Below are 21,396 nucleotides of genomic sequence, written 5' to 3' on the forward strand. Positions count from 1 at the left end.
GAGGGAGCATCCATACCAACAAAATTACAGATCCTTTAAAAAAAAATGAAATATGGTGACTTTTTCTGTAACTCATCTTTTAAATTTGAATATTGTCTGTTAATGAATATTCTTTAATATGAAAACTAGATTGTAGTCTGGGCAAACTAGAGAGCTCAAGGATCTTGGCCCCCGCCCCAAAAAAAAAGGCAGGTAAATTCTCCTGAGTAAGATAGAAAAGTATTATGAAAATAAATAATGAGCTGGTCTAATACTTTAATCTCTTCACTAAACAAAACCTTTAATCAATTCACTAGGTAGGGATAGTTATTTTTATCACATAAGAGTCAAAATAGATATTGAAAACTATTCCCCTTTTTTTTCTCCTTTTAAAGGATATAATTGCCTTTGGCTTTTTTTTTTTTTTTGCGCTTTCTTAAAGCAATTTGATGTGATTTTCCAGTCTGGAGGTAGAGTACTATAGAGGCATTATCTCGGTGGTCTATGGGTAACATTTCTCTTGAACACTTGTAAAGAAAAAGAACCAACAATGGGATTCTTTTTACTAGAAATTCACTTTATTAGCTTGGTAAACATGGCGATTTTCCCAGCCTGCTGTTATTTGTGTATTGCAACTATGCTCACCTCCTTTAGCGCCGTACTTCCCACCTTATTATTTTCTCCTTCTAAGAGCATATGTGGACACTTACCTTCAAGTACTGGTTCTGCTACTGACTGTGACTTTGGGCAAAGCTCATCATTTTTCTAGGTCTCAGTTTTCTGCTCTGGAAATAAGTCAGGTGGGTTAGATAATGTCTAAAGTCTTTTCTTGAGCTAGAAAATTCTAATTTTATGATTCTTTTCTTTTGCTTTTCCACCTCTCCTTCCATAATTTATTATCCTTCCATTGCCCTCTTCTTTCTGGATATTTACAGAACAGGAATCAAAGAGTCTGAGGGAAGGCTTAAACAGGACCATTTCCTTATCTGGACCTCTTTTTTAAAAAACACAGCTACTTAAAATCGGCATATAATTTTAGTAGGTTGCTTTATATTTGTTATATTTTATTTTCCTCTTATCTACAATAATTATTATTTTAAGAGTAGTATTTCTATGAGTCGGCTATCAGAATCAGTTATCCTCAAGTTTATTTCTTTCCCAACATCCCATTCTGGAAAAGTAACACTTGTGGAAGCAAGAACAGTTTTGATACTGCTGCCTTTCTTATAGCTATCTTTGTTTCTTCTCCAGCACCTATTCTCACCATTCAGGGGACATTTTTAGCAAGTTATAAGCTGAAAAATCAGATGTAATGAGTCCCTTGGCCAGCATGGGGGGATGTGTTCATGCATTTGAATCCAAAGTGCCCTGATTATAGTCATTACTCCACTGAAAAGAGAAATGTCATTATGATTTGTGGAGCAGAGGAATCAAAATAGAAAATATGAAAATTAAGGGATTAATTCATCTATGAGTAGGATAATGTATTCATTAACAGCAGTATTACCTATACTGTGAAATCAAAAAACTTCCCTCAGCAAGCATGTTAACAATAAATGTTCATGAATAATGAACATATCAGTAATTGAACATGTAAGTAATTGTAATAGCAAAGATCACAGAAGTTGTGTGGAAAACAGCAAGTTTTAGAACACCTGCAAAAAGGAGGAAACAACTTTTGATTCCATATCAGACATACTTCTCCATAGTAAATAGATTTATCCATTTGCTGTCTATTTAGAATCAGGTAGCTTTATGAAGGTATTTGAAAATGGGAAGTCTTAATTTCACTATTAGTAATATGAAATGTATGTAGGTCACTTTATTTCATTCCTTGGACAGGGGTCCATTCCAAGGTTATTCAATAGTATGAGACTTCAAATGGCATAATTCAAATGGTATAAATAACCTAGGGCAGCTAGGTGGCACAGTGGGTAGAGTACCAGACCTGAAGTCAGGATGACTGTATTGGTAATTAAAGTGGGACCTTTTTTTTTTTTTTTTTTTGCTATTTCTCTTTTAGAATGCTAAAGTAATCAAGTGCCTTTGATTAAGTCTTGCTAGATGCTAAGCCCCAGGCCCACACCCTTTTGCTGATTAGGTGTGAAGCCTTCAAGCCCTAAGAAGGGTATATAAACTCAGAGGTTAGTGTTTTGTTTGGGGCTCTCACTCACTGGAAGAGTGTCTTGTGATTTGACTAGACTCTGGGCAGCCATTGTTAAGAGCCCACCAGCTTTGAAAAAACCCATATGTTGGTACTTCTCTGGTAACTTGTATTGCTTGGATGGACCGCTAGAAGCCTGTCTGCTGATTAGTGTTTATTCGCTCTGTTTACATAATGTATGCTTGTAATTTGTATTTTCTCTGAAGTCCAGGGTGCTGGCTTTTCCCCTTGAACTAAGTGAATTATATATGTATGTTTGATTAAAATGAGATTGTTAACCCCTTAAAGTTGCTTTCCTTAGAAAAGCAGATCAAAGAACTTGTGCGGGAAGCCCTTCTGTGTGCTGGTGTTGGTCTTTTACCTCCACGGAAGATGCTAGCAACGTTGTTGTTACAATGACTCATCTTCATGAGCTCCAATCAGGCCTCAGATACTTGCTAGCTTTGTTACTCTGTTCCTCATCAGTAAAATGAGCTGGAGAAGGAAAGACGAACTATTCCAGTATCCAAGAAAATCCCAAATGGGTCACAAAGAGTCAGACACAACTGAAACAACTAAACAACAATAACAAATAAATAATCTAGCAGTTGTTAAGTAAATGTTGAGACCTTAACTTTCCAGTAAGTCCCTCTTCTTAAATAGGAACAGGACTAGTATTAACTTTAATTATAATCACTTTGCTCAAGTATCATTCATAGCATTATGAGTTGAGACCCTCGTTAATTAACTGGCAACTTATATTAAAACCTGTGCTTGGCATTCTATGAGACTATGATTTCTTATTTTATAAGGGGGACAGAATATTAACACAACACATAATATATTCCTGAAGCTTGATGCCTAATGTGGAAGTCAGTTTTATACATCTTGTAAATGTTGCACAGATGTTAAGAGGTAAAGAGATGAAAAATTGAAAAATTCTGCCCTGAAATCCACTGAGAGAAAATATTTTACTTTTCCCTTGATACCCTCAGGATACAGACAACTTTTGCATGTACTGCCTGTTTGCAAACTTTAAAAAAAAAATTTGGTTGTTCATTCCCTTAGCCATAATGAAAAAGATTGTCATGACAGCTGACAGCTAGAAATAGATAAAATACTAACATTTTTATGGGAAGATTTTCATTAGCATTTGAGCAATGTGTTCTTGTAATCTCTATGTGAGATCTGATAGCCTCAAGGAAAACATTTAAGCAAGAGTGACCAGGAAAGGACAGAGCATTCCTAAAAGACAAATTATAGTTGCCACCTTCACATTCCCAAAAGCAATTTAAGCATATTAACACAACGGAAGTGTTTGTCCAAAAAAAAATGTCCTGCAATTTGAGCTGAATGTTTTTAACTCATTTAAAAAAAAGAAGAAAAATTACTCGCACATAAACCCAGGATTGTGAAGAGGTGAGTTGAAGTTGTAATATTGTTCACTCTGAACAGACAAGCTTGCCAGTTTAACCGTTTAAGGAAAGCAATACACAGCATGCTAAAGTTCTCACTTCTAGAAGGGTAGCCTTAAACTTCTCTCATCGACCTCATAGATATAGCAGGCGAACTAGAAAATAGTAATCCTTTGGAACAATGGGGATGGGGAATTGTGCCAAATGCTGAGAAAAATCAAAATTAAGATCATCATTAATTTCCCTTAGTATATGAATTAGAGTTATATAATCATTTATTGAATATGTATTAGAGAAAACAAAAAAGAGAAGGGATTAATTTTTTCTTGGGGGGGTCTTTAGTAACCAATATCATAAGCAAATAGAAGGTTTTCTTCTGATTGATGAAAACATTCTTTTTAAAATTCAGATTTATTATGCAAACAAATCTTTCTTTGCATTTTTAAATGTTGCTTATTTGAAAATTTCTTCATCCTGTGGCCCTTCCAGAGACTTCTGTAAGATCTCCATCATTATTCTGTATCACTCAAGGCCTCTACAGTCTGATTGCCAACTACTCTTCAACCGTGTATCCTATTACTGTTCTACAGGAATCCTCTGCTCTAGCCAGGCTGGTCAAACTACTATTCCTGAAGCAACACTCCTTCAAGTCTGACTTATTTATCCTCCCTGAAGCCTTCCAGACCCATTGCCACCCACAGTAATCTCGCTTCCCTCTGAATTTGAAGCACTATTGTCCTGCCACTTATTGTCATTTATACTCTGTAAATTGTCATTTACCAGGCTTATGAAGCAAAGCAGATAATTAAAATATGCTCTTTGTAGGATTTATCTAGCAGGGAGAGATGTGATGCGCATATTTTTTATGTGTGTGCCAGTGTCTTCTCACCTATCACAGTTCCTTATTCTTTATAGGTCATTATTAAATGTTTCAGAAATTACAGGGCAAAATTTGCCTCTGCTTCCCATAATATATTTTGTAGGATAATTGTTCCAGCTCACAGCTAATAATCATAGGATTTACAGGTAGAAAGGGTCACCTACTCCTCCCTCCATAGAAGCACAGTGTTCATTAGTCCAAAGACACCAAACACTGGGATAAGGACTCACTATTCAACAAAAACTACTGGGAAAACTGGAAAGTAGTTTGGTATGCAAAAAGGCTCTAGGTCGCCAATACAAATTAAAACAGCTCTGAAATTCCACCTCACATTCATCACATTGGCAAAGACAACAAAATGGCCAAAGACAATTATTGGAGAGGATATGAAAGGCAAGCTGAATTAATGCCCTCTTAGAGGAGCCATGACTTAGTCTATCCATTCCGGAAAGCAACGTGGAACTATGTCCTCAAAGTCCCCAAATTGTGCAGACTCTCTGACCCTGCAGATACTACTAGATCTATACTCCAAAGAAAGAGGAAAAGGCACATATATGTAAAAATATTTATAGCAGATCTCTTTGTGATGGCAAAGAACTGGAAACTAAGGGGGTACCCATCAGTTAAGAAACTGAACAAATTGTGGCACATGAATGTAATGGAATACTGATGTGCTATAAGAACTGAAGAAAGGGATGATGGCAGGGAAACATAGGGAAGATGTATAAACTGAAGCAGAGTGAAGTGAGCAGAACCAGGTAAACGATCTATATGCTAACTATAATTCTGTAAAGACAACTTTGAAAGACTTCAAAACCCTGACCCATGCAGTGATCAGCCATGATGGTGAAGCACACTGCCCACCTTCTCTGATAGACTTAAGATGCAGAATGAGACCTACATGTTTGGACACCTTCAATGTAGAATTTGTTTTGCTTGACTATGTATAGCCTTAAATATCCTTTTTTCTTTTATTCAATGGGAAAGATAGGAGAGAAGATATACGCTGGTTAGTTGAAAAGATAGCATAAAAATTACATTTAAAGATAAAAAATATTTTGGTATTGAAAAAAATTAATCATCTTGTTGCTAAGCTAGTGGTAGCTCATTCCGAACGCAGCAAGCCCGGTGCTCAGACAATTGTTCAGTCATTTCAGTTGTGTCCGACTCATCATGACCGCATTTAGAGTTTTCTTACCAAAGGTATTGGGGTAGTTTGCCATTTCTTTCTCCAGCTCATTTTATAGATGAGGAAACTGAGGCAAACAGGGTGAAGTGACTTAAGTCACTTGCCCAGGATCACATAGCTATTAAATATCCGAGGCCTGATTTGAACTCAGGATGAGTCTTCCTGACTCTAGGCCCAGTGTTGTATTCACTGTGCCACCATAGCTCCCCAGACAATAGACACATAGTAAGGATGATACTCTAGATTAGGACTTTAGTGAAAGCAAGAGAACAAGTCAACAAGTACTGTCTTTACAATGTTCTAATAGAAATTGTTCTTCTAGTTCCACTGTCTTCATTCTGTATCGCTTCATATGAGTTGGTGTTTTCTCCTATTTGCACTTGTTCCTGTACTGGCAGGTTTCCGGTCTTCCTGGATCTTCCAGGGTCAGAGTCCTGGGGGCTTCAGGCCACACAGGATTGTTGGTTCAAAATGCTGCTGGATTCCAGCTCCCCTGCAACATTCTAGGTTGAATTGCTATAGTCTTCAGATCCTTCTGGAGCACCTGAGTCAAAGCACTGCCTGCTTCAAGGTGCATCTGCAGTCAGAATCCATTGAATTTCTGACCCCTCTTCAGGAGCTTCCTCATCAGGGAAATCTGAGGGTTCTTACCACCTGGAAAAGAGTTCTTCAGATTTCAGGTGCCTTTTGAATGACTCTGAGTCAGAGGACCAACATACTTCTGTTTTATTTTCCTGAGCTTTCTCTGGCTTCCCTGGAGGGACCCTTTTCCTAGTGTTATACCAGAAGTGAGTGAGACATGCCACCAAGTATAAGTTTTGAATGGAGAAGTTTATTAGCCGGCGGTCATTCAGGGAAATTCCCAAATCAAATGACAACGTTTGAAGCGAGAGGGTAGTTTATATAGACAATACAGGATTCAGTGCTTAATTATCTCTTGAAGTTTACATATGTTATTTTGCAGACTCAGCAAGCCTGTGTTATTTCACTTTTTATGACCATGATACATTAGAGGAACCTCCTGAATAGATTGTAAATACAACATATCAGATAGCTGTCAAAGTGTCAATTGGAATTACAACCCAGGATCTCTGTCTCCAACTTTTGCCCTAACTCCTGAAGCTAGGAAGGCTCAAGATAAGGCAAAAGTCATATAATTCAAGATAATGTCTAAGGCCAAGGCTTCCATCCTTAATGGCCATGGACAGACCGAGAGATGTTTAGCTCAGTCTGTTGACATAAGATAGAGACATCTCTGAGCCCACTCTGCCAGAGGAAGGTCGTTAGGCATTAGATTTTTTCCTGGTAATTAGTTCACATTCCTTAGAAGAGTCTTAGGGGCCCAGGCCCCTTGCCAAATGGCAGGAACTCAGTCCGTTTTTTATATGCAGACTGGAGTTTGCAATTAGGGGCTGGGGGCAGGGTTTTTTAGCAATAGCTGACTACTCAGGTATCACACTAGTGCCCTCAAGTTTCTGGTTGTAATTTTGTAGAATGCTTGACTGTATGAAAGAGCTTATCATTGTTTCTTTTTTGACTTCTTAATCATTATTTGATCTTTGCTAGAGTATATGTTAGGGAGCTAGGCACCTCTGTGACCCTTCAAATTGTCACCTTAACCGGAAGTTTTCCATACACAGTTTAACAATAAATATTAATAGACTAAATGAGTCAGTCAGTGATCTCTGTCTGAATTTTCATGAACTTCATGAATGACATTTCTCTACCTTTGTATAGCCCATATGGGGAAAAACTGCTTAGTGGGTAGAATGCTGGACATAGAACTATCCTGGATTCACTGCCTTAGATGCCATTTAGTTGTGGTGCCATGTGTGCCAATATTTGGGCAAGAAATGGTCAATAGTTCACTTAATCTTCCTGAACAATCTCTTGGATAACTCCTTAACACTTTAAACTGTAGACATTTTATGATCTCCTTGGTCTCTAAGGGACCACCCAGGAAATTAAAGGTTCTTGCCGTATGTATTGCACAACTTTGCGTTTGGAAAAAAATCTTCATGGTAGTGACCACGTTTTCCAATTTTACTTTGAAAATCTCTAACTATTCCAATGATTTAAGCTTCCCAGAAATGACTTGGAAATCTGCATACTGACAAGTTTGAATCTGATAGGGCAAAACTAAAACCCAATTTTAAACATTTGCTTTCAAATTCACATAGTAGAGATATTAAACCCCAGCATTCCCTTTTTTTATGAAATGGCGTAGCTTCATAGATCAGGATGAGGGGCGAAAATAAACAAATGAGGCTCATGAGAGAAAATAGCCGCTCCAAGGGGAACCATATACTCTGATACCCATGGCAGCAGCATGAGGAAGCAGCCTAAAATTAGCAGGAGGGGGGAGCGGTTCGCCACCATAACCCTTGCTGCCTTCAGTTAGTGGGGAAGAAACCTACATCCTGGTTTAGGTGGTGGAGTGGAATTCTGTTTAGCAGGAGTGAAGGGAAGTCCTCACTGGTACAACTGCCCAGGTAAGCCGGCAGCCCGTGCCCTCTGGCACTTACAGTCTGAATGGAAGGCTGAGGAAAACAAAGCAAGGAAAGCTCTCTGCTCCCTCTGGGGAAAATTTGAAGATGTTAAATTTACCATGGAAAGTGGGAACCTAGGAAATAAGATGGCAGAGAGTTCAGACAAATCCTTATTGGATTCCCCTCCTGTCATTCAGTGTTAGACTTAAATGGAAAAAACAGCCCTGAGTAATTCCAGAGGCCGTTGCTTTGGATGAGTAGGAAAGGGAATGTAGAACTACCTTGGGGATTTGAGGAAAGTCTCAAGAGGTGTGTGTATATAAGGTGCTGCAGAGCAAGAAAGAGGCAGTTTAGAGATTAATAATGAACAATGTACTTCAGCTACAGTCAGGAAGGAATGGCAGAGTGGTTTAGTGGATGGGAAGGGATGTGATGGCAAACCTGGCTACAATTCTCTCAGTGCTCACCATGGTAAAGAATTATATCTGTAATATTGTGATTGAGATAGATATGAATTCTTAATTAAGATATTTCCTGTTTTCCATCATTATTTTTGTCCCTTCTAAATTCTTTTGACTCTGGTTTTTGTATTTTCTACTTTGTTTTGGTTTTATGGCTCTCCATTAATAGTAACTACCATAAGCCTCTCCTCTTCATGCAACTATGTTCGTAAGGTTTAAATCCTCAGAGGTAGAGTGTCCAAGATCTATCGGATATGGGAACTTTTTAATGTTAGGCAGGGGAAGTGGCTTACGATTTATACTGTTAAGTAGGAAGAACAAAAGAAAAATCCCATCTTTTAATTTACATATCTATTCATTATCATTAGCTACTCCCATCCTACTTATTTTTAAGAAGAGGCAGAGGCAAAAATAGAAGAGTTTGTAATAATTTGTTGTATTTCGCAACTTGACTTATCACCAGATGAAACTCATTGCCTCAGTTCTTCAGGATAGGAATGCATACATATCCTGTTTCCTTGGTATTTCGTAGACTTCTAGACTTGGAAGCCATAGAGTTGGAAGCAACTGCAGAGGCTCTCTCTGTTCAGTGATATTGCTACTCAGAACCACATACAACTAGATACTTAATAAATGTTTTTTGGTGACAGTTATAGTTTTACTGTGTGGTAATCTTGGATACTTCCTTTCCCCTTTTGACCCTTCGTAACTTTGTACCTCTTTTGTCAGAATAATATCATTTTACATTGTGTTATAGTTATTTGGGATTGTCTGTACATATTATAGCTTTTTGAAGATAGGGTCCCAAATTTGATCTTTCTTTATGTCTCCATAATATCTAGTTCAGTGCCTTGCCCATTGTAGGCATTCAAAAAATAGTTATTGAATAAATGAGTTAATGAATGAATGAATATGGGATGAAAAATTCTGATTTCTAAAGATTGATAAGAAACTTTTAAAGAATCTATTACTTCTGTAATTGGTTAGACAAATAGTTTCTTCCTATTAGGAACTCTCTTATTTAGATTATACCAAAACCTTACAATCTCTTTTAGGGGCATTTTTGGAAAGCAGAGGGAATAGATTTAAAGGAATGGCAATATATGCATACTAATCAAAATTACAGGGTGTTCCAAAAGATTTAGTGTGGCTTCAAGTGATTAAAGCATAGATTTAAAGCTAGAAGAAACATAGAGGTAATGTAGTACAGCCCCTCCATTTCAAATGACAAAATGCAGTCCCAGATTATATGACTCGCCCAAGGTCACATCTGTAGCAAGGAGCAAAGCTGAGACATGAGCCTAGGTCTTTTGACTCTAAAGCTAGTATTCTTTTCATTGTTCTGTGATAAGTTGAGAGATACCCTCTTCTTAGTGACATCCCAAGGAAGCTGCTGATGGATCAATTTATAAAGGAAGTTGTTTTGGTGACAGAGGAACAAAACGTAAAGGCATCTAACACAGACCTTTTTTTACACTGAATTCTCCAGGAAGAGCCCTGTTAACTGTATTAGGAGGGCAGAGTTTATAATCTCAAAGAGGATCATAAACATGTCTGAAAGGTTCGGAACCGCCGGATATAAGAAACTCTCAAAGTAGAAGGCAGAAGAATCAAAACATATATTTAGGCTCCACAGTAACCAACCCATGAACCAGCAACCCCATTTTGATATATGATCAAAAGCTTCCAGGCCCAATAAGTACGCCTTGAAAGAGTAACCAGGAGGCTACAGAGAAGCATGATTGCATAAAGCAAAATCATGCTTCCCCCTCTATGGTAAAAAGATTACCCACTGCCCTGAAGTCTTTGTTCAGCTTCCTCCCGTAGGTCAGCTCTGCTACTGGCAGCTCCTGCTTCAGCTGTGGCTGTGACTGTAGCAGCCTCTGGCTCCAACGGGAGCTGCTTTTAACCATCCAGCTTCTGCGGGGGTGTAAGGTACGCCGGGGAAAGCACAGGTTCTTTCAATCTGCTTAAGCAAGGTGAAGGGGTTGACTGGGAAAGCACAGGTTCTTTCCATCAGCTTAAGCAAGGGAAGCAAGGTGAAGGGGCCGACAAGCTTACTCCAGTCCAACATACAAACAGCATTCAGTTCAGGGGAAAAAGCCAAACTAGTCAAGGGCACTTGTTGACTAAGTGCTAAGAAGCCCATTTTTGGTTGCCAATACATGCCAATACAATATGGTACTTTAATTTTCCAAACATTTTAGTACTTAGCTTATAATAGCTTACAATCATTTAGTACTTTCATGATTATGAAACCATATTATGTATTTGGAAATCAGACAACTCAGATTTTTTATTAGAACCTTTCACATAATGAGTGGTAAAATAGAACTAATTAAACTAGAGGATTTAATTTTAGAGTATGTGCTTATTGCCTGCATCATATTATAGTGAAAAATATGATCAATTTTGAACTAGAAGACTAGCTCTGCCATTTACTGCCTGGTGACCGTGGGCAAGTCTCTTCATCTCTGTAGACCTCAGTTTTCTTAGTTTATAAAAGGAGAACGTTAGATCAGATAATCCTTTAATTCCCTTCCAACAGAGACTGAACTAGGGCAGAGTCATCAGAGCTTTGTTCCGGGCACCAAATGTGGGGGGTGCTGACAGAACACTCCTTCAGAATCAGCTTAGCACCTGGTTATCAAGAATGTCAAGAATCATCAAGAATAGTTAAAGTAAGAAGCTGGAGATCTCTGCTGGCAATGGTCCATTTTCTACTATCTCTTTCTACCTCCCTTTAACTGAATTTGTCTTTAAAAGTTATTTAAGGATATCTTTCTGATGGTGTTGGGCACCTTAACTGCTGGTTATAGCTCTGCCTCTCAACAGGATTCTAAAATCCTATGATTCAAGAAAGGATAAGGAAAAATTCATTTTTAAAAATAAAGACATTGAAATTGGTGATTTTCACATCACTAATGTTCCAAAATAATTGCATATAACAAACACAAATTGAATAAATATTACATTAGGAGAAAATAAAAATTTTATACTCTCATTTCTCTTCTACCATTGAGCTCCTTTACAACTCTGGACAGGTAGATTAACCTCCCTATACTTTGGTTGACTCCTCCATAAAATCAAAATATTAAAGCAAATCTATTCACATGGTTCTCATGTGGAATAACTAATAAAAAGACAATAAAAAGTTTTAAAATGCAAATTATAGCGATAATATTTAATATCACTAATAAAATTAATTACTCAGAATGTCATGAATTTAAAAAAAATTAGTATAATATTTTATGTCTATTTCAGTCCTAAGCTATCATCATAACAACAAAAATTAAGTACATTGAAACCCTATATGATATATATATATATATATATATATATACATATATATATATATATATATATGCATTTAGTAAGTCTACCATGTACTGAAGGAATATAATAAGGTTATAAAATTTCCACCTCTTATAATGGCACTGCTAACTTCACTAGATTTCTCTTCTTCATAATCCAAATATCTTGCCTCTTCTAACAATTATCTTTAGATCCTATTAAATAAAAGATACTTACATCTAACCTTAACTATTCTATCTTCTTGACATAAAGAAAGCATGTATTCTAGAGGAATATACTGCCTTATTATTTGTCACCACTTGACTAATTTGGCCAAAGTTAGTTTGTTTGATACCTAGGTTGTCAGATCAGATTATATTTTAAATCCTTTAGCTATGTTTAGCCCCTTGGCATTGGATGATTTGGGAGTTTACATATTTAGGGACCAGATGGCTCTGAAGCCTGGTAACAAGATATGAAGCATTTTACTGCTAGGTCATTGGTTTAAATCTGGACCTAACTGATCACTTTTGGTGGTCCCTATGAAATATAATGATGATCTTATGCCCATGTCTAATGGACAGCACCCTGTGTAGGAAAGCACATCATTCTTGGCACTAATTGGTAATCTTGTTGTCAGCTTCAGGAGAAAAGCCAAGGACTGAATCAGTCAGGAAATCTTGACTGCTGATGTATTTGAGTCATCATTCAATGACCCATTCAGCCTCTGGCCTTTTTGTAGTTTGTAGACCTTTGGGTTCTGCTCAATAGTCTTATGCCTAAACTCAAAGTGACTTCATAAATCCAGATTAAGATGTGATTTACTTTAGAAATATTTCTGCACAATATGTTCTAGCATTTAATAATAACATTTGTTCTTTTGTTATTTCTTTAATACCTTAAAGTAAATGTTTTCTTAAGTTTCTTGTCAGGACTCGCAGAAAATCCTCAGTGCCACAGCTATAAAATTGTCTAGCTCCCTCGTCATTATTGTTCCTATACTTTCTGTGCTTTTGGTGATTTCAGGTTTCTTATAGAACTTATGTCCCTTTCCTAAATTCAGACTGAGTCAACTTAAATGTATGTTAATGAAATACATAGTATTATGTAGAATTAAACACACATTTTAACATGGCCAACATGGAATTTGTTTTGCTTGATTATCTATATTTGTTATAAGAGTTTTAAGGTTTTTTGAGTGGGGGGAGGGATGTGGGAGGGAGAAAAAATGTAATAATTGAAAAAATAACATTTAATTTAAAACAAAAATAAAGTGCATAGATTTTTTTTTCTAAAAATGAAATAGACAGTGTTTCAAGACCTGAAAAAAATTAGTTTTACTGTCATATTCCCTCTGAGCTCTTTGTGTGTTGTCATAGATTGGCCTAAATGTGGCTATAGTTACCAATACATTAATGCATGTTTATTAATGAATGGGGAGGTGCCTAGAAAAGAAAATAAATGGGGAAACCTGCCAACTGCATTTTAGCCTCATTCCATATAAGCGTAATCCAGCTCAGCAAACATTTAAGTGCCTGTCATAAGCAAAGCAGTAGAGATACAAGGGCTGATGTGGCACAGACCCTCTTCTCAAAGAATGTACAACCTAATGGAGGTAGGGAGGGGGGATAGTGAGAGGGGAAGGAAGCAACTTGTATAATTCAATTAAACCAACACTAAATCCCTACTCTTTTCAAGGTACTGTGATAGTACTAAGGATACAAAGATCTGATACAGAGGTCATTCTCCAAGAGTTTACAATAACTCTTTGATACTAAGGAAGAGGACACAAATAACAAGGCTGAGAGTGCTGAGTGCAAAGGAGAAGTCCATACAAGGACTTGAGGAAATTTGAGGTATACTAGAAAATTTCGAAAAGCTTCATGAGGAAAATGGCACATGGCATGGACCTTAAAGGAAGGGAAGAACTTTGACAGAAATGTGGAGGACATCACTTTGATACGGGAAACAATAAAGGCCCAGAGACAAGAGGGCAGGCTAAGGCTGGGGGATAGAAAGTTTATCGGTATTGTGTATACAGGGGAGAGTCACTTGAGGTACCGAGGTACCTCAGCATGGGAATAATGTAGTGAGAAATTTCTTTGCATTATGAAGATTGCCTTGGCAGCAGCATGAAGCAGCTTTGGAGAAGATGTAGACAGGAGGCAAGAAAACCAATTAAGAATCTATCGTGATCGTTCACATGAAAGTTGATGAAGGCCAGAACAAGGATGGTTGTAGTAGGAATGGAAATAATGTATGAAAATTGTTTTAAATATAGACTGAGTAGGAAACATCCAAATACACACCCTTACCCCCCCCCCACCACCACCACTAAATTGTAAACTCTTTAGGTGCAAAGACTCTTATCTACCACAGTGCCTTTCATGTATGAATACATAAAATAGAAAGACAAAAATATATTCCACCTATCCCCACATATACCTTGAGCTCCTCTATCCCCACCCCAGGATTCTGGGCTCCAATTGGTGAGCATTCACCTTCTCTTGCCCAGAAGCAGGCCCATCATGCCCCTTCCCAGTCATCTCCATACCATGATGCTATGGGTATTCTACCCTTTCCAGCTCTACTCTGGGAACAATAAGCAAATCTACACTAATGCTCCTGGGAGGATGTGTCAGTCCATTGCCCTATGACTCACAGCATCATTCCCTATCCAAAACTCTTCCCTGGCTACCACTCCCATATGTGTATTATCTTCCTCAATTAGAATGTAAGCTTTTTGAGGAAAGGGGCTGTCTCATTTCTTTGGATCTGTATCCCCAATGCTTAGCACAGTATCTGGTACCTAGTAAGCACTTATTAAATGCCTTTTCATTCATACATGTACATTGGATCATTTCTACCTACTGTGACAGATGAAATTAGGAAATTGGGAGCTAAGTATATTTTTAGTTTATCTTAATTCAGGTCATCACTTCATTTCATTTTGTGAGGTTTCCCACAGCACCCAGGGAAGAACTTTAGAAGTCACAGTGAGCATTCTTATCAAATTGGCAGCTGGCAAAAAGCTAGGAGGGATAACTTAACCTGCTGCATGACAGGATCCAAAAAGATCATGACAGGCTAGAAGACTGGCCAGGCTCTAAGAGGAGATTTAACAGAGATGAATGTGAAGGCTTACACTTGAGTTCAATAAATCAGTCACAAGTACAAAATGATGATGATGATGATGATGATGATGATAACCAGCATTTCTGTAGTGCTTTAAAGTTTGTAAAAGGTCCTTTCAAATATTATCTCATTTGATGAACAACCCTGGGAAGTAGGTGCTATTATCCCCCATTTACAAATGAGGAAACTGAAACGGAGAGGTAAAGTGACTTGTCCAGAGTCACTCAGCTAGTGAGTGCCCCACGGTGGAATTTGAATGCAAGTTTTCCTGTCAGTCCAGCACTCTGCCCATAACAAGGGACGGCGTCACCGAGGCCAACAAGAATTGTAAAGGTTTTAGTTCTCTCCACTGACATTACCAAGACTGTGGTGCGTGCTCTCATGACCTTCCACCTGGACTGTTGCTATTGCTTTTTGGTTAGTTTCCCTGCCTCAAGTTTTTCGCCACATTAGCCCATCCTCCACTCTACTATCAAATCAGTCATCCTAAAGCACAGATCTGACCATGCTACCTCCCAGTTCGATAAACTCCAGTGGCTCCCTATTACCTCCAGAATCAAATACAAAATATAAAATCCTCCAAGCATTTCACAACTGCAGTCACAATGAACTCTCCTCCCCTCCACATGCCCTGCTCTCTAGTGACACTGGCCTCCTTGCTATTCCTCTCACCTTGTTTAACTAGATTCCCTCTGCTGATGATAGAGCTCATAGGAAACACATGTATCATCTCTCCATATTTGAATATAAGCAGTTTATTCTTTTTTAGTCCCTTATTGTTTATTCATGCTTACCTTTTCATGTTTTTCTTAATTCCTGTGTTTGAACTTCAGCATTTCTACACAGCTCTGGTCTTTTCATCAGGAATACTTGAAAGTCCTCTATTTCATTAAAAAATCCACTATCCCCCCTGTAGCATTAGACTCAGTTTTGCTGGCTAAGTTATTCTTGGTTGTAAGCCTATACACTTTACCTTCTGGAATATCGTATTCTAAGCTTCCTGCTCCTTTATAGTGGTGGCTGCTAAATCATATGTGATTCTGACTGTGGTTCCTTAGTACTTGAATTTTTTCTTTCTGGCCACTTTCAGTATTTTTACTTCGACCTGGAAGTTCTGAATTTTGTCTATAATGTTCCTGGGAGTTTTCATTCTGAGATTTTTTGTAGAAGGTGATTGGTGGATTCTTTCAATTTCTACTTGGCCCTCTACTTCTAAGACATCTGGGCAGTTTTTTTTAAAGATTTTTTGAAATATGATCTCTTTTTTGGTCATGGCATTCAGATAATCCAATGCTTCTTAAATGTTTTCTCCTCAATCTGTTTTCTAAGTCATTTACTTTTGCTATGAAATATCTTATATTTTCTTCTATTTTTTCTAGTCTTTCAACTTTGTTTTACTATTTTTTTGGCTCATGGTATCATTGATTTCTGTTTGTTCATTCTAATTGTCAGGGAATTTGCTGCTTGGATACAGTTTTATATCCCATGTGATAAGCTGTTAATTTCCTTTCCAATTCTTTCTTCCATAGCTCTCATATTCTTTTACATTTGCTTTCTTTAAATGTTTTCATTTAGTTTATGAAAACATTTTAAACTCTTTTTAAAAAACTCTTGCATTCCCTCTTCTGGAATTCTCGTTGAGTTTATGCCCAAGTTATATTTTATTTAAGGCTTTGCCTATATATGTTTTAGAGTCATTCTCTTCTTTTGGGTTTCTGTCTTGAGCTTCCCTGCCACCACAATAGTTTGTTGTTTTGTTGTTTGTTTGGGTTTTTTTTTTGGGGGGGGGAGGCAGAATGGTTTTTTGTTTGCTCATTCTTCTAGGTTACTTCTTGACTACAGACTTGATGTTAGGGCCAAACTCTGCCACACATGTGGAGAGAAAGTCTGGGTGGGTCCTGTTGCTGCTTCCATTGAGTGTCATGTTATTCTAAGATCTCAGGGTCAGGCTGGTGACTTCCAAGTTTTCAGTATTCCCAAAGCAGTCTTATTCATAGCAAAGTCACTGTCCCCTGGTCTGAGCTCTGTAACTTCTGGACCTAGGTATGGGTCTGAAGATTTCTGCTGGACTCTGCCCTTGACAGTCAGCTGGATAGCTCTATTGGTTCAGAATGGCAAAATTATAGGCTCCCCATTAGTCTGAGATTCCTGCCCTAGTTATTCCTCTGCAGGTTTTAGGCTGAGCTAGATGCTAGAACTGAAACCTTGCTCTACTCCTGGAGTCTTAGCCATATTGCTGCTGCTACTGACATCTGAACTTATTCCTTCCTTGGTATACCACCCAGGACCTCCCTGCATAGGAATACAACCCCTGAGCACATGCCCCCTCCTCAGTTTGCCCTGAATCTGTGATACAGATCTAGGCAGTAGGTGACAGAACTGCCAATTGGTTCCTTTCCCTGTCATGGTGCACCAGTATCAGTCTGGTGGTGACCCAGTACGAATAACGAGGCTGAGAGTACTGAGAGTGGTAGTACTGGTGGAAGTACTGGTGCTATCCCAGTATGAGCCTGGGATCTCCTTTTACACTGGTTAACAGCCTCTCCCTGGGTGCTGGAGTGCTCTGAGAGCAACAAGCTTGTAGCCTGACCCTGTCATCAGCATCCTTAGACCTCTCTGCCTCTTTCCATATGCCAACCTGAGAGGGAATACTAACTCATAACTTTTGATGTATTTCCCTATAAATATTTGGCCTGGTGCGTTTTGTGGTTGTGTTTGGAGGACTGGGGCGGGGAGCCTCACTGTACTGCTTCTTGCTACTCTGACATCTTTGCTCTGCCCCCTCATTTCTCTTGATACTTGGTCAGCCCACCACCATTTATGGTCATCCTTTTCTCTAGTAATTTCGTTTCAAATGTTTCTTACATTGCACATTGTGGTTGGTAACATGAATGAATGAAAAGTATTTATTCCTACTGTGCGCCAAGCACTGTGCTAAGTTAAAGAATTAGAAATAAAAAAGGAAAACAGTCTCTGTTGTCAAGGAGCTTTCTTTCTACCTGGAGGAGACATATAGGAGAGTTCAGCTTCAGGGTAAATGGAAAGACTGAGAGGTCCTTAGATCCATCAGCATCATATCTAGGGTCTGGAAGGCACAGTGGTATGACAGATGGTAATGTTTGATGGATCTTAGGGTATGATGACAGGACAGATGGTAAGGTCCTTTAACCAAAAAAATTATAATCAGTGACTTAGCCCTCATGAAAACCTTAGAATTCATGTCTACCCTAAAGTCAAGGGGCTGCTAGGTCCCAGGACAGCAACTGTTAGCAAATTAGTCCAATGGTTGAAATAAAGTAAATACTCTGATCTCCTTCCTGCAGGGTAAGGATTAAGGTGCATATACAGCTGGGAGTGGGGATAAGGAAGGAAGTATTGGCAGAAAGATGTGAAGAAGGGGAGATCCTGGTGGGACCTGAGGAGGGGTGGAGTAGGGGAAGGACTGTACATCTTGCCTTTGCCTTTGAATTATTTGTAATTTTAATCCATCTTAGATTACATTGTTTAGTGCTTAGCAACTACATTATAGAACTAGAAAAATATTCTCCTTTTTCCGTGGCAAGCTGTTGGAGATAACTGAAAATACCATGCTGTTCCCTATATGAGACCGAACTCAATATCTAGAACACCCAAATCTAGGGCTGACTCATTATCCATTCACTAAGCAATCACCTAACATTTATTAAACACAAACCACATGCAAGGAACTCTGCTAGGTGCTAGGGATAGAAAGACAAAAATGAAAATTCCTCTTTTCTCACTCTCTTCTTAACCTTCTTCAGTCTGGCTTCCAGCTTCATCACTCGACCTACACTGATGCCTCCAACGTTACTGATGATCTCTTAATTGGCAAATTTAATGGCTTCTTCTGAAGCCTCATCCTCTTGACCTGACTGCAGCATATGACACTGCTGACCCCTTTCTCCTTTGGAAATGCTCTCCTCTATGGGTTTTCATAACTCTGCACTCTCTTATTTCTTCTTCTACCTATCTGACCACTCTTTAGTCTTTTTTTTTACTGTATCTTTATTCCCATTATGTTAGTCCCCCAAGGTTTTATCCTTGGCTCTTTCATTTAATAATCTCACTAGCTGTCATAAATTCAATTATCTCTAAGCAGATGATTCCAAGATCTATTTATCCAGCTCTAGTCTCTACTGGGATCCAATCCTGCATAATCAAGTACCTATTGGACATTTCAAACTGGTATCTCAAAATCAAGATATCCAAAACAGAACTCATTATCTTTCCCCAGAAACCCACCTTCCTCTGAACTTCCCTATATTGTTGAAGGTACCACGATCTTTCAGTCCTGGTTTAAAACCTTGGTCTCATCCTCAACTTCTCTGTCACTTACCTAACATATGTAATCAGTTGCCAAATCTTGTCATTTCTTTCTCTGTAACATCTCTTGAATGCATCCCCTTCTCTCTACTCTCATAGCCATCACCCTACTTCAGGCCATCATCAACTATTGCCTGGACTGTCGCAGTAGCCTTCTAACTTGGCCTTCTTCCCTTAAATCTCTCCTCACTCCAATCCATCTTCCATTCAGTTGCCAAAGTGATTTTCCTTAAGCATAGGGTCTGATCATGACACTCCTTTACCCACTGAATTTCAGTGCTTCTTTATTACCTCCAAAATCAAATATAAAGTAAGTCAGTCAGCAGGCATTTATCAAGAACCCAATATGTTCCAGGCTCTGTACTAAGCACTGGGTATACAAAAAAAATCCCTCCTCTCAAGGAGCTCACATTCTAAAGGGGGAGACAATAATCAAACAACTAGGTACAAACAAGCTTATGCAGGACAAATTAAGAGGGGGGGGGTTGGTAAAGGCTTCCTGTAGAAGGTGGGATGTTGCCTGAGACTTGGAGGAAGCCAGGAGGTGGAGAGAAGAAGAGCATTCTAGTCATGGGAAACAGCCAATAAAAAGGCATGGAATCTGGAGATGAATTGTCTTGTTTGAGGAACTACAGGGAGGCCACTGTCATTGGATCACAGAGTATATAGTGGGGGGAGTAAGGTGGAAAGGAAAGAAAAAGGACAAAAGAGGGAGAGAAATAGATAATGAAATAAAGAAAAATCAGTAATTTAAGTACATTCAAAGAACTTAGGCCAGGACAGGCAAATGGGAGCAAGGAAACCTATGAGAGCAGTCTAGCATCAAAGTGGTACAAGCAAAACTAAGGATAAAGTACTGACTTAAAAGAGGAAGAGGCTCGAAAAGAAATTAAAATAAATGAGAAGAAAGTACCAACCTAACAACCATAACTTTAAATTTGTATGAATTAAACAACGCAATAAAACGAGAGTGACAATGCACAAGAAAACTAAAGCCAACAATTTTTCATGCAAGACATGTCTAAAAGTGTGTCTACATATGTGTATAAAATACGTGCACATTTCATCTATGTAGACACATGTATTTGTATGTATATGTACACACATGCGTATGTAAAAGAGAAACACTAGAAGCTTACCCAGAGACTCCTTTCCCTGTTATTATTTGATATAATTCTAGAAGTGCTAGTGATAGAAATAAAGCAAGAGAAAGAAGATGAAGACATAAATATAAGTAAATAAGAGATAAAACTATCTCTATGTTGGCAGAAATATGATTTACATATCAAAGAATCAGCAACGAAACTAACTGAGACAATATCATTCAGAGAAAGAATTATGGAGTCTGAATGCAGATTGAGACAAACTATTTGCTCTCTTTTTTCCCTTCTTTTTTGGTTTCATTTCTTCTTTCTCATGATTCATTCCATTGGTTATAGTGCTTCTTTACAACTGGACTATTATGTAAATAAGTTCAATGTGAAGGTATATGTAGAACCTACATTGGATTACATGCCATCTTATGGGGGAGGAGAGGGAAGGAGAGAAAATTTGGAACCCCAAAACTTGTGGAACTGAGTGTTGTAAACTAAAAATAAAAAAATAAATTTATTTAAAAACAGATTGGTGTATTCAAAGATGCCCAGGACCTGTCTAACTTAAATTGGTATATTTGTAAAGAGTTCCTGTTCCCTTCATCCTTCTGGGTATAAGATAGTGTGTTGGAGCCACTCAGATCACACTGAAGCCCTGAGTTGACTAACTCCTAGATCCCCTTTACATATGCTAGGGCCTATCCTTGATCAGGAAAAAAGGGACTTAGTTGATTATGTCATAGACCATCACATGGCTTTGCTGCATCTTTTGTAATCACATCAAGCACTATACCCCAAGGAAATCAAAGAAAAAGAAAAAGAATTCAAAAGTACAAAAAATATTTATAGCAGATCTTTTTGTGGCAGCAAAGGATTAGAAATTGAGGGGATGTCCATCAATTAGGCAATGGCTGATCAAGTTAGGGCATATGGATGTGATGGAATACTACTGTTCTGTAAGAAATGATGAAAG

At 38.2% G+C, this 21,396-nt stretch overlaps 1 protein-coding gene across 2 annotated transcripts in view; it reads left to right on the forward strand.

Annotated features, from left to right (window-relative positions):
* The first annotated feature begins 8,069 nt into the window (after positions 1 to 8,069).
* Positions 8,070 to 21,396, forward strand: part of MYPN (myopalladin) — a 137,361-nt gene continuing 124,034 nt past the window's right edge. For both annotated transcript variants that reach the window (XM_036736136.1, XM_036736137.1), the window contains exon 1: positions 8,070 to 8,098. The gene's annotated coding sequence lies outside the window, so the exon portion shown is untranslated. The remainder of the gene's footprint in view (positions 8,099 to 21,396) is intronic.

Source organism: Trichosurus vulpecula, chromosome 8 (assembly GCF_011100635.1).
Source record: "Trichosurus vulpecula isolate mTriVul1 chromosome 8, mTriVul1.pri, whole genome shotgun sequence".
Lineage (NCBI taxonomy): Eukaryota > Metazoa > Chordata > Mammalia > Diprotodontia > Phalangeridae > Trichosurus > Trichosurus vulpecula.